General features: G+C 48.3%; 6 non-coding genes across 6 annotated transcripts; all 6 read left to right on the top strand.

Annotated features, from left to right (window-relative positions):
• Positions 1-805: 805 nt before the first annotated feature.
• TRNAR-ACG (transfer RNA arginine (anticodon ACG)) lies at positions 806-878 on the top strand. Its single transcript has one exon. It is a non-coding gene; the product is annotated as a tRNA-Arg (tRNA).
• Positions 879-1,190: 312 nt separating this feature from the next.
• On the top strand, positions 1,191-1,263 carry TRNAR-ACG (transfer RNA arginine (anticodon ACG)). Its single transcript has one exon. It is a non-coding gene; the product is annotated as a tRNA-Arg (tRNA).
• A 4,525-nt stretch (positions 1,264-5,788) lies between these two features.
• Positions 5,789-5,861, top strand: TRNAR-ACG (transfer RNA arginine (anticodon ACG)). The gene has a single exon. It is a non-coding gene; the product is annotated as a tRNA-Arg (tRNA).
• A 312-nt stretch (positions 5,862-6,173) lies between these two features.
• On the top strand, positions 6,174-6,246 carry TRNAR-ACG (transfer RNA arginine (anticodon ACG)). The gene has a single exon. It is a non-coding gene; the product is annotated as a tRNA-Arg (tRNA).
• Positions 6,247-10,772: 4,526 nt separating this feature from the next.
• On the top strand, positions 10,773-10,845 carry TRNAR-ACG (transfer RNA arginine (anticodon ACG)). The gene has a single exon. It is a non-coding gene; the product is annotated as a tRNA-Arg (tRNA).
• A 312-nt stretch (positions 10,846-11,157) lies between these two features.
• On the top strand, positions 11,158-11,230 carry TRNAR-ACG (transfer RNA arginine (anticodon ACG)). The gene has a single exon. It is a non-coding gene; the product is annotated as a tRNA-Arg (tRNA).
• Positions 11,231-12,477: the final 1,247 nt, after the last annotated feature.

Below are 12,477 nucleotides of genomic sequence, written 5' to 3'. Positions count from 1 at the left end.
CGGTGTTGTATACTAAACTGTTCCCCATGATAGACTGCTCGCCTGGTGTTCGGCAATCTTGGAGCCCCAACCCAACACCCTGACACAGCGATCGCCAAAAGGAAATAAAAATGTGCTGAAATGCTCCAGCCGGGCTTCTTAGTCCTGCTCTCTAAGAGGAAGGCTACAGCTCAATAAAACACCTTTTAAGAAGTAAACAAAAAATTGTATTCAATATATTATATGTTATTTTCTTAAAGTGAAAAACCCCATTTTATGTCTCTCACTTGTTGCATGTTTCGCGTTTCTGTGGCATGCACGTCGAGTACTCCTTGGCACGCCTATCACTCAGGCCTTACCTGTTTCATATCTGTATGGCACTTTTGGGGTTGATCTGGGTACAGATCATCCTCTCCCGCGGATTTAACACTGAAGAGCACCGAGCACATAAAATGGTACAATACTAAAAAGTGAAAACAGTCTAAATCTGTTATTTGCGCATGAAAATGTGAGTGCTATCGTACAATAAATGAGATGCTTGGTCCGTAAATCTCGCCAGAAAATACGTGCAGAGAGTTGCAATCCGGGCAGTATCTGATGCCAAATGTGTTCTTTGTCAGATGTGTGTATGTATTGTTTTCAATAAAGTATTTAAAAATGAGCCTTCTTTAACACATGTCACACGCCTGCTTATTGTGTGTTGGTAGCGTTTTTCCTACCTCTCGCTGTAAAAATGAGAACAAAGTTTCTCGTGATGTCTCAGGCAGCCCGACCTGAGCCTCTGGTTCGTAACAAAAGTGCTGAATGCAGCTCACAGTGCAGCAGCGGGCCAGTGGCGCAATGGATAACGCGTCTGCCTACGGAGCAGAAGATTCCAGGTTCGACTCCTGGCTGGCTCGTTCAAATGCTGCCTTTTTGTTCTGTATTTAAAAATGAGCCTTCTCACGCAAGGCACTCGAAAGCTCATTGTGTGTTTGTAGTCACTGTTGCAGCGTGTTTCTACCTCTACTTGGGAGAAAAAATGGGAACTACGTTATTTCTCATGATGTCTCTAACACATGGCACACGCCTGCTCATTGTCAGTTCGTAGGCGTGTTTTCAACCACCTCTCCTTATAAAAATGAGAACTAAGTTGCTCATGATGGCTCAATCCGCATGATGAGCCTCTGCGTCGTAACAAAAGTGCTGATTCCAAGAGTCACTGCAGCAGAGGGCCAGTGGCGCAATGGATAACGCGTCTGCCTACGGAGCAGAAGATTCCAGGTTCGACTCCTGGCTGGCTCGTTCGCATGCTGCCTTTTTGTTCTAGAAAGTATTTAAAAATGAGCCTTGTCACGCATGGCACACAAAAGCACATTGTTTGTTCGTAGTTAGTGCGTTTTTTCTACCTCTCCTCTGGGAAAAATGAGAACTAAGTTTCTCATGATGGCACACGCTCGCTCACCTGCTCATTGTGGGCTTGTAGCGTTTTTTTCTACCTCTCCTTGTAAAAATGAGAAGTACGTTTCTCACTGTGTCTCAAGCAGGAAACTTCTGTTTCGTTACAAAAGTGCTGACTCCTGCTCACGCTGTAGCAGCGGTCCAGTGGCGCAATGGATAACACATTTGACTAATTCCAGGTTGACTCCTGGCTGGCTCGATCATAGGCTGCCTTTTTGATTTATTCAATATGTATACATGGTCGAAGGCTGCAGACAGGCCCAGTAACAAGAGGAGGGCTTGCTTCTTGGCATCTTTGATATCATCCTGTTGAATCTTTAGGTCCAGTAAGGCCGATTCAGTGCCGTGGCTTGGTTGGAAACCAGATTGGCGCAAGCCCAGGAGATTGTGTGATTCCAGTCAAAACAGGTTCTTCCCTGTTCGTCCAAAACCATCAAGGACCACATTGACACCCTTGCTCTGAATCTGGCCGACTTCTGTAACCATTCCATCACCTGTGGAATCTTCCCCTCCACTCTGAAGCATTCTCTTGTGCACCCTCTTCTCAAAAATTCCACAGCCGACCCCTCCGGCCCGGCTAACTTCGCAGGTTTCTATCACTCCTTTCCAGGGCAAACTCTTGGAAAAGCTGACCATCTCCCAGCTTAATCTTCACACCGACTCTGTTGGTTGTCTCCATGACCATCAGCCTGGCTTCAGAGCTGTCAGAAGCATGGAAACTGCTCTCCTGAACACCTGTGAAGACCTGCTGTCCAACCATGACTCTAACATCCCTTTTGGGTCCTCATCCTACTCGATTTCTCTTCTGCCTTTGACACGGTCAACCATGCCATCCTGCTCAACTGTCTCCGTGATAAGCCGGGTATCACTGATCAGGCCCTGGCCTGGATGACCTCTTTCCACTCTGATCGGCCCTCCCAGGTCCAACTTGGGTCCTTCCTTTTCGCCATCTCATTCTCTACTTGTGGTGTTCCCCACGGGTCTAACCTCTCTCCCTGGCTGTTCAACCAATACCTGGCACCCATTTCCCACCGCATTGCAGCTCTCTGCTTCAACTTTCAGTGCTATGCGGATGACACTCTGCTTGTTTTCAGGCTTCCCTCCCTCATCTCTGACCGTCTGTCTGCCATCCAGGACTGGTCTGCCGCCAATGATCTCTGCCTTAATCCCATTTAGGCAGAGATTCTCCTCATCGGCACACCTGCACCCTCCTTTCCTGCCACTCTCTGGCCGGCCTCCCTTGGCCCTCTTCCTGCTCCCACCTTTGAGGCTAAGAACCTTGGGGTCATCTTCGACTCCACACTCTCCTTTTCTTCTCACATCTCTGACATCTCTAAGAAGTCAAACTACCAACTGTACATTTGCAGAGGCATTGTTCCTTTCCTCTCCTTCCCCCAGAAGCTTACTGTATCTAGAGCTCTGATTCTCTCTAGGCTAGACTACTGCAACAGCCTCTTTCTAAATCTGCCTGCTTCTTCTCTCTGTCCTCTGCAACTCATCCAGAACAGGACTGCAAGACGTTTCCTTGGTCTGAAGCCCAGGGATCGTATCTCTCCAGCCCTGAAATCTTTTCATTGCTCCCAGTGGCTGCAAGGGTTAAATTCAAGTCCCTCTGCATTGTCCACAAGGCTTACTGGGGCCTGGGTCCAAAATACCTTCAACTCTCCCTCCGTAAATACCTTCCCACTCGAGCTCTTTTCTCATCCACCTCCAACTCCCTCAGGGCCGGTCGCTTCTCCAAGCAACGAGTTGGGGGTAGATCTCTTTCCTCAGCTGGGGCCTCCCTCTGGAACAGCCTGCCTGCCACACTGAAACTTGAGGAGAACCATCTCTGGTTCCGGAAGCACCTCAAGACCTTCCTCTTTGCTTCTGCCTTTGCTCTTCCGCTCCCCTGCTGATCTGTCTGCTTCGGCTCCGTGCACCTGGCTACCCTCTGATTTCGGGCCAAGGTCCCTGCCCACCCAGCCGCACACCTGCACTGCCTCCTGGCAACCCTTGCACGCAATCCTTGCACTTGGGTCTGTATCTGTAACCCTACAGTGCCCTTACCTGCACTTATCAGACACCCCTTGTCTGCGCTTTAAACCTCGCACTTGCCACCCTGCTGGCTGCGCTACCAGTTGTTGTTGTTTTTATCCCTTCCTAGGCACGTTCCACCTCGCCCCTCTCCTTGCACTTTCCTCCCTCCCTCTCCCCTGCACTTGAGCATTCTCAATGTCACTGGGCCTAGGAAGATCGCTGTTTTGTCCTCCCTTCTTCCCCTCCCTTGCCTCGTCACGCTCTGAAACACGCGTGTATGAGTACGATTCAAATACAATATCATGTCATATCATAGCAGGAATCTATAGATCTGAAGATACGCAACTCCTTCAATCATTCATTGCAAACAGTAACAAACAAGGATAATTCCTCAGTGGTGTGATGGAGGCCCTTAACAGGTCTGAGGGATGTCCCCAACATCTGGAACACGATTTATCCTCCCATTACACCACTAATGAAACTTCTTTGCCTTCTCCATTGTTCAGGACGTTTTGGCATGTGCCAATTTGCACTGGACGCAGATCCCCTGCCGCTGAGGCCTCTTGGCCATGACCTTTTAGCACTGCTATGATTTGGCAAGTGAAGAATCACAACATAGGGCCACCACTAGATGCAATGTGATGTACGCTATCTGCCAAGATGGGCTACGTGCTACATGCCAACATACAGAAAGCGGAGTCTTTACTTTTTGAAGGGTCTTCCTGTGAAAGGGCTGTTTGGCGCTTACATGGCAGAATGCATGGACCTCAGAATAGAATACTTTGTGCATCTACCTACATCCGAAGAGACACTGTCAAAGGCGTGCCTGTTCACTTTGACTGCCTGTCTGATCTTGAACAACTAGCGTAGGTCTGGGGTAAGTTGAAGACTCAACAAACACGTACCTTAACTCGGTAGTGATATGAAGATATGGAAAGGCTGGGCGAAATCTATTGGGATCAAAGGACCTCGTGTCACCTTGCCAGTCTACAGTGGTTTGATGGATAGGGGTACAGTGGGGTGGGGCAGTGGGTAGGGTAGGTGTACAGTGGTGTGGGATATTGTGGGTAGCGAAGAGTGGGGTAGGTGTAGAGTGGTTTGGGGTATAGTCAGTGGTGGTAGAGTAGGGTGGGGATAAGGGTAGATTGGGTGAGAGGGGAGAGGTGGGAATAGAGGGGGTGGGGTAGTGAGTTAAGGTCAGGTAGAATTGGGTAAGATTTTTGTTATTATACCGGTAGCCATTTACAGCGGCAATTAAGCCATTAACTCACAGCAGACTGCTTAGAAACAACATAGATACCAGGGGTTGAGTTTTGGGTGGGAGGGGCAAGGAGTGGGTGGGAATGGCCAAAGAGGTAAGCATGGCCCAAGGCAGTCAATTAGACGATAAACAACCAACAATATTTAACAAATAAATAACCCAAAAAAAAACAAGTCGTGTGTCCCTCTTCACATGTCATCTCCCTCCTACCTGTACTTCAATGCAACGGTTTCGGCTTATAGGTGGTGCTTAAAATGCACAGTAGGCCATGTACCTTCATCGCACCGGTGTTGTATACTAAACTGTTCCCCATGATAGACTGCTCGCCTGGTGTTCGGCAATCTTGGAGCCCCAACCCAACACCCTGACACAGCGATCGCCAAAAGGAAATAAAAATGTGCTGAAATGCTCCAGCCGGGCTTCTTAGTCCTGCTCTCTAAGAGGAAGGCTGCAGCTCAATAAAACACCTTTTAAGAAGTAAACAAAAAATTGTATTCAATATATTATATGTTATTTCTTAAAGTGAAAAACCCCATTTTATGTCTCTCACTTGTTGCATGTTTCGCGTTTCTGTGGCATGCATGTCGAGTACTCCTTGGCACGCCTATCACTCAGGCCTTATCTGTTTCATATCTGTATGGCACTTTTGGGGTTGATCTGGGTACAGATCATCCTCTCCCGCGGATTTAACACTGAAGAGCACCGAGCACATAAAATGGTACAATACTAAAAAGTGAAAACAGTCTAAATCTGTTATTTGCGCATGAAAATGTGAGTGCTATCGTACAATAAATGAGATGCTTGGTCCGTAAATCTCGCCAGAAAATACGTGCAGAGAGTTGCAATCCGGGCAGTATCTGATGCCAAATGTGTTCTTTGTCAGATGTGTGTATGTATTGTTTTCAATAAAGTATTTAAAAATGAGCCTTCTTTAACACATGTCACACGCCTGCTTATTGTGTGTTGGTAGCGTTTTTCCTACCTCTCGCTGTAAAAATGAGAACAAAGTTTCTCGTGATGTCTCAGGCAGCCCGACCTGAGCCTCTGGTTCGTAACAAAAGTGCTGAATGCAGCACACAGTGCAGCAGCGGGCCAGTGGCGCAATGGATAACGCGTCTGCCTACGGAGCAGAAGATTCCAGGTTCGACTCCTGGCTGGCTCGTTCAAATGCTGCCTTTTTGTTCTGTATTTAAAAATGAGCCTTCTCACGCAAGGCACTCGAAAGCTCATTGTGTGTTTGTAGTCACTGTTGCAGCGTGTTTCTACCTCTACTCGGGAGAAAAAATGGGAACTACGTTATTTCTCATGATGTCTCTAACACATGGCACACGCCTGCTCATTGTCAGTTCGTAGGCGTGTTTTCAACCACCTCTCCTTATAAAAATGAGAACTAAGTTGCTCATGATGGCTCAATCCGCATGATGAGCCTCTGCGTCGTAACAAAAGTGCTGATTCCAAGAGTCACTGCAGCAGAGGGCCAGTGGCGCAATGGATAACGCGTCTGCCTACGGAGCAGAAGATTCCAGGTTCGACTCCTGGCTGGCTCGTTCGCATGCTGCCTTTTTGTTCTAGAAAGTATTTAAAAATGAGCCTTGTCACGCATGGCACACAAAAGCACATTGTTTGTTCGTAGTTAGTGCGTTTTTTCTACCTCTCCTCTGGGAAAAATGAGAACTAAGTTTCTCATGATGGCACACGCTCGCTCACCTGCTCATTGTGGGCTTGTAGCGTTTTTTTCTACCTCTCCTTGTAAAAATGAGAAGTACGTTTCTCACTGTGTCTCAAGCAGGAAACTTCTGTTTCGTTACAAAAGTGCTGACTCCTGCTCACGCTGTAGCAGCGGTCCAGTGGCGCAATGGATAACACATTTGACTAATTCCAGGTTGACTCCTGGCTGGCTCGATCATAGGCTGCCTTTTTGATTTATTCAATATGTATACATGGTCGAAGGCTGCAGACAGGCCCAGTAACAAGAGGAGGGCTTGCTTCTTGGCATCTTTGATATCATCCTGTTGAATCTTTAGGTCCAGTAAGGCCGATTCAGTGCCGTGGCTTGGTTGGAAACCAGATTGGCGCAAGCCCAGGAGATTGTGTGATTCCAGTCAAAACAGGTTCTTCCCTGTTCGTCCAAAACCATCAAGGACCACATTGACACCCTTGCTCTGAATCTGGCCGACTTCTGTAACCATTCCATCACCTGTGGAATCTTCCCCTCCACTCTGAAGCATTCTCTTGTGCACCCTCTTCTCAAAAATTCCACAGCCGACCCCTCCGGCCCGGCTAACTTCGCAGGTTTCTATCACTCCTTTCCAGGGCAAACTCTTGGAAAAGCTGACCATCTCCCAGCTTAATCTTCACACCGACTCTGTTGGTTGTCTCCATGACCATCAGCCTGGCTTCAGAGCTGTCAGAAGCATGGAAACTGCTCTCCTGAACACCTGTGAAGACCTGCTGTCCAACCATGACTCTAACATCCCTTTTGGGTCCTCATCCTACTCGATTTCTCTTCTGCCTTTGACACGGTCAACCATGCCATCCTGCTCAACTGTCTCCGTGATAAGCCGGGTATCACTGATCAGGCCCTGGCCTGGATGACCTCTTTCCACTCTGATCGGCCCTCCCAGGTCCAACTTGGGTCCTTCCTTTTCGCCATCTCATTCTCTACTTGTGGTGTTCCCCACGGGTCTAACCTCTCTCCTTGGCTGTTCAACCAATACCTGGCACCCATTTCCCACCGCATTGCAGCTCTCTGCTTCAACTTTCAGTGCTATGCGGATGACACTCTGCTTGTTTTCAGGCTTCCCTCCCTCATCTCTGACCGTCTGTCTGCCATCCAGGACTGGTCTGCCGCCAATGATCTCTGCCTTAATCCCATTTAGGCAGAGATTCTCCTCATCGGCACACCTGCACCCTCCTTTCCTGCCACTCTCTGGCCGGCCTCCCTTGGCCCTCTTCCTGCTCCCACCTTTGAGGCTAAGAACCTTGGGGTCATCTTCGACTCCACACTCTCCTTTTCTTCTCACATCTCTGACATCTCTAAGAAGTCAAACTACCAACTGTACATTTGCAGAGGCATTGTTCCTTTCCTCTCCTTCCCCCAGAAGCTTACTGTATCTAGAGCTCTGATTCTCTCTAGGCTAGACTACTGCAACAGCCTCTTTCTAAATCTGCCTGCTTCTTCTCTCTGTCCTCTGCAACTCATCCAGAACAGGACTGCAAGACGTTTCCTTGGTCTGAAGCCCAGGGATCGTATCTCTCCAGCCCTGAAATCTTTTCATTGCTCCCAGTGGCTGCAAGGGTTAAATTCAAGTCCCTCTGCATTGTCCACAAGGCTTACTGGGGCCTGGGTCCAAAATACCTTCAACTCTCCCTCCGTAAATACCTTCCCACTCGAGCTCTTTTCTCATCCACCTCCAACTCCCTCAGGGCCGGTCGCTTCTCCAAGCAACGAGTTCGGGGTAGATCTCTTTCCTCAGCTGGGGCCTCCCTCTGGAACAGCCTGCCTGCCACACTGAAACTTGAGGAGAACCATCTCTGGTTCCGGAAGCACCTCAAGACCTTCCTCTTTGCTTCTGCCTTTGCTCTTCCGCTCCCCTGCTGATCTGTCTGCTTCGGCTCCGTGCACCTGGCTACCCTCTGATTTCGGGCCAAGGTCCCTGCCCACCCAGCCGCACACCTGCACTGCCTCCTGGCAAACCTTGCACGCAATCCTTGCACTTGGGTCTGTATCTGTAACCCTACAGTGCCCTTACCTGCACTTATCAGACACCCCTTGTCTGCGCTTTAAACCTCGCACTTGCCACCCTGCTGGCTGCGCTACCAGTTGTTGTTGTTTTTATCCCTTCCTAGGCACGTTCCACCTCGCCCCTCTCCTTGCACTTTCCTCCCTCCCTCTCCCCTGCACTTGAGCATTCTCAATGTCACTGGGCCTAGGAAGATCGCTGTTTTGTCCTCCCTTCTTCCCCTCCCTTGCCTCGTCACGCTCTGAAACACGCGTGTATGAGTACGATTCAAATACAATATCATGTCATATCATAGCAGGAATCTATAGATCTGAAGATACGCAACTCCTTCAATCATTCATTGCAAACAGTAACAAACAAGGATAATTCCTCAGTGGTGTGATGGAGGCCCTTAACAGGTCTGAGGGATGTCCCCAACATCTGGAACACGATTTATCCTCCCATTACACCACTAATGAAACTTCTTTGCCTTCTCCATTGTTCAGGACGTTTTGGCATGTGCCAATTTGCACTGGACGCAGATCCCCTGCCGCTGAGGCCTCTTGGCCATGACCTTTTAGCACTGCTATGATTTGGCAAGTGAAGAATCACAACATAGGGCCACCACTAGATGCAATGTGATGTACGCTATCTGCCAAGATGGGCTACGTGCTACATGCCAACATACAGAAAGCGGAGTCTTTACTTTTTGAAGGGTCTTCCTGTGAAAGGGCTGTTTGGCGCTTACATGGCAGAATGCATGGACCTCAGAATAGAATACTTTGTGCATCTACCTACATCCGAAGAGACACTGTCAAAGGCGTGCCTGTTCACTTTGACTGCCTGTCTGATCTTGAACAACTAGCGTAGGTCTGGGGTAAGTTGAAGACTCAACAAACACGTACCTTAACTCGGTAGTGATATGAAGATATGGAAAGGCTGGGCGAAATCTATTGGGATCAAAGGACCTCGTGTCACCTTGCCAGTCTACAGTGGTTTGATGGATAGGGGTACAGTGGGGTGGGGCAGTGGGTAGGGTAGGTGTACAGTGGTGTGGGATATTGTGGGTAGCGAAGAGTGGGGTAGGTGTAGAGTGGTTTGGGGTATAGTCAGTGGTGGTAGAGTAGGGTGGGGATAAGGGTAGATTGGGTGAGAGGGGAGAGGTGGGAATAGAGGGGGTGGGGTAGTGAGTTAAGGTCAGGTAGAATTGGGTAAGATTTTTGTTATTATACCGGTAGCCATTTACAGCGGCAATTAAGCCATTAACTCACAGCAGACTGCTTAGAAACAACATAGATACCAGGGGTTGAGTTTTGGGTGGGAGGGGCAAGGAGTGGGTGGGAATGGCCAAAGAGGTAAGCATGGCCCAAGGCAGTCAATTAGACGATAAACAACCAACAATATTTAACAAATAAATAACCCAAAAAAAAACAAGTCGTGTGTCCCTCTTCACATGTCATCTCCCTCCTACCTGTACTTCAATGCAACGGTTTCGGCTTATAGGTGGTGCTTAAAATGCACAGTAGGCCATGTACCTTCATCGCACCGGTGTTGTATACTAAACTGTTCCCCATGATAGACTGCTCGCCTGGTGTTCGGCAATCTTGGAGCCCCAACCCAACACCCTGACACAGCGATCGCCAAAAGGAAATAAAAATGTGCTGAAATGCTCCAGCCGGGCTTCTTAGTCCTGCTCTCTAAGAGGAAGGCTACAGCTCAATAAAACACCTTTTAAGAAGTAAACAAAAAATTGTATTCAATATATTATATGTTATTTTCTTAAAGTGAAAAACCCCATTTTATGTCTCTCACTTGTTGCATGTTTCGCGTTTCTGTGGCATGCACGTCGAGTACTCCTTGGCACGCCTATCACTCAGGCCTTACCTGTTTCATATCTGTATGGCACTTTTGGGGTTGATCTGGGTACAGATCATCCTCTCCCGCGGATTTAACACTGAAGAGCACCGAGCACATAAAATGGTACAATACTAAAAAGTGAAAACAGTCTAAATCTGTTATTTGCGCATGAAAATGTGAGTGCTATCGTACAATAAATGAGATGCTTGGTCCGTAAATCTCGCCAGAAAATACGTGCAGAGAGTTGCAATCCGGGCAGTATCTGATGCCAAATGTGTTCTTTGTCAGATGTGTGTATGTATTGTTTTCAATAAAGTATTTAAAAATGAGCCTTCTTTAACACATGTCACACGCCTGCTTATTGTGTGTTGGTAGCGTTTTTCCTACCTCTCGCTGTAAAAATGAGAACAAAGTTTCTCGTGATGTCTCAGGCAGCCCGACCTGAGCCTCTGGTTCGTAACAAAAGTGCTGAATGCAGCTCACAGTGCAGCAGCGGGCCAGTGGCGCAATGGATAACGCGTCTGCCTACGGAGCAGAAGATTCCAGGTTCGACTCCTGGCTGGCTCGTTCAAATGCTGCCTTTTTGTTCTGTATTTAAAAATGAGCCTTCTCACGCAAGGCACTCGAAAGCTCATTGTGTGTTTGTAGTCACTGTTGCAGCGTGTTTCTACCTCTACTTGGGAGAAAAAATGGGAACTACGTTATTTCTCATGATGTCTCTAACACATGGCACACGCCTGCTCATTGTCAGTTCGTAGGCGTGTTTTCAACCACCTCTCCTTATAAAAATGAGAACTAAGTTGCTCATGATGGCTCAATCCGCATGATGAGCCTCTGCGTCGTAACAAAAGTGCTGATTCCAAGAGTCACTGCAGCAGAGGGCCAGTGGCGCAATGGATAACGCGTCTGCCTACGGAGCAGAAGATTCCAGGTTCGACTCCTGGCTGGCTCGTTCGCATGCTGCCTTTTTGTTCTAGAAAGTATTTAAAAATGAGCCTTGTCACGCATGGCACACAAAAGCACATTGTTTGTTCGTAGTTAGTGCGTTTTTTCTACCTCTCCTCTGGGAAAAATGAGAACTAAGTTTCTCATGATGGCACACGCTCGCTCACCTGCTCATTGTGGGCTTGTAGCGTTTTTTTCTACCTCTCCTTGTAAAAATGAGAAGTACGTTTCTCACTGTGTCTCAAGCAGGAAACTTCTGTTTCGTTACAAAAGTGCTGACTCCTGCTCACGCTGTAGCAGCGGTCCAGTGGCGCAATGGATAACACATTTGACTAATTCCAGGTTGACTCCTGGCTGGCTCGATCATAGGCTGCCTTTTTGATTTATTCAATATGTATACATGGTCGAAGGCTGCAGACAGGCCCAGTAACAAGAGGAGGGCTTGCTTCTTGGCATCTTTGATATCATCCTGTTGAATCTTTAGGTCCAGTAAGGCCGATTCAGTGCCGTGGCTTGGTTGGAAACCAGATTGGCGCAAGCCCAGGAGATTGTGTGATTCCAGTCAAAACAGGTTCTTCCCTGTTCGTCCAAAACCATCAAGGACCACATTGACACCCTTGCTCTGAATCTGGCCGACTTCTGTAACCATTCCATCACCTGTGGAATCTTCCCCTCCACTCTGAAGCATTCTCTTGTGCACCCTCTTCTCAAAAATTCCACAGCCGACCCCTCCGGCCCGGCTAACTTCGCAGGTTTCTATCACTCCTTTCCAGGGCAAACTCTTGGAAAAGCTGACCATCTCCCAGCTTAATCTTCACACCGACTCTGTTGGTTGTCTCCATGACCATCAGCCTGGCTTCAGAGCTGTCAGAAGCATGGAAACTGCTCTCCTGAACACCTGTGAAGACCTGCTGTCCAACCATGACTCTAACATCCCTTTTGGGTCCTCATCCTACTCGATTTCTCTTCTGCCTTTGACACGGTCAACCATGCCATCCTGCTCAACTGTCTCCGTGATAAGCCGGGTATCACTGATCAGGCCCTGGCCTGGATGACCTCTTTCCACTCTGATCGGCCCTCCCAGGTCCAACTTGGGTCCTTCCTTTTCGCCATCTCATTCTCTACTTGTGGTGTTCCCCACGGGTCTAACCTCTCTCCCTGGCTGTTCAACCAATACCTGGCACCCATTTCCCACTGCATTGCAGCTCTCTGCTTCAACTTTCAGTGCTATGCGGATGACACTCTGCTTGTTTT

The sequence above is a fragment of the Ambystoma mexicanum genome, chromosome 13 (assembly GCF_040938575.1).
Source record: "Ambystoma mexicanum isolate Mex_15411 chromosome 13, UKY_AmexF1_1, whole genome shotgun sequence".
NCBI lineage: Eukaryota > Metazoa > Chordata > Amphibia > Caudata > Ambystomatidae > Ambystoma > Ambystoma mexicanum.
The sequence above is the reverse complement of the archived record's forward strand: the minus strand, read 5'-3'. Positions and strand labels throughout refer to the sequence as shown.